Genomic DNA, 1,186 nt, shown 5'->3' on the forward strand with positions numbered 1-1,186 from the left:
AATAAATAAATCTTTAAAAAAAATAGGGCAGAGTAGCTAAATGGACACTACTCTAAGAACACATATAGGTGGCCAACAGGCACATGAAAATAAGTTCAACATCACCTATAATGTAATGGAAATGCAAATCAAAACCACAATAAGATACCATCTCACTCCTGTTTGAATGGCCCATGTAAAAAGAAATAACATGTGCTGGCAAGGATGTGGGGGAAAAAAGACACTCTTATACTGCTGGTGGGACTATAAACTGATTGGCTTCTGTGGAAAACATTTAACATTTTTCTCAAAATATTAAAAATGTATCTGCCATATAAGCCAGCAATTATACTCCTTGTCAACTATCCAAATAATTCAGGAACATTAATTGGAAGGGAAACTTGCATTAGTATGTTCATAGTGGCATTATTTACAATAACCAAGCTTTGGAGACAACTTAATTGCTCAAAAAGGGTGAGTGGATCAGGAAGATGTGATAAATACACAAAATGTAATATTCCTCAGAGTCAAAAATGTTAAACTCATGCCACTTGTGGCAACATGGACAGAGCTGGAAGGAAATATGCTAAGCAAAATAAAACAGGAGGGGGATATATACTGGATAGTATAACTTGTGACGCACTCTGTGCCAGCAGAAAGACACCATGATATATCTTCTTGTAGATCCTTTATTCTGCCCCTCGCTCCCCACCAAGGGGAAGCGCATTGCTTAAATAGCATTCATTGGCCAATTAGAGCACTGCTCACGTGTACAACAACCATAATTGAGCAGAACACACAAAAAACATACACTGATCACGCAAGAACATATCCAATAAAATTTAACTTCCTTATACAGGCGGATGTTGACTTTTTGTTTTTCACCAGCTCAACCGCACTGGCTAAAGGCCAGGCGCCATCTTAGTCATTGAGTAATGGGGCAAGGGGTCCCGGACACCCCGACAATAACTCATAAATGGACTGCAGAGAAAACAAATAAAAGGGCATATAAATCCAAAATTAAAAACTAACCCTTAAAAACAAAAAAATTCAAATTGGGAGGGTGAAGGGTTAAATAATGGGGGAGGAGCATTACTAGGAACTGTGGAACTGGATATGAGACATTTTGGTGATAGGTAATAACCCTTGAAGTGGGTGATATTACACTTCCCAAAATACAAACAATATTACCTCAAAAATAAAAAAA

This window comes from Condylura cristata, unplaced genomic scaffold (genome assembly GCF_000260355.1).
Source record: "Condylura cristata isolate star-nosed mole 26May11 unplaced genomic scaffold, ConCri1.0 scaffold00019, whole genome shotgun sequence".
NCBI lineage: Eukaryota > Metazoa > Chordata > Mammalia > Eulipotyphla > Talpidae > Condylura > Condylura cristata.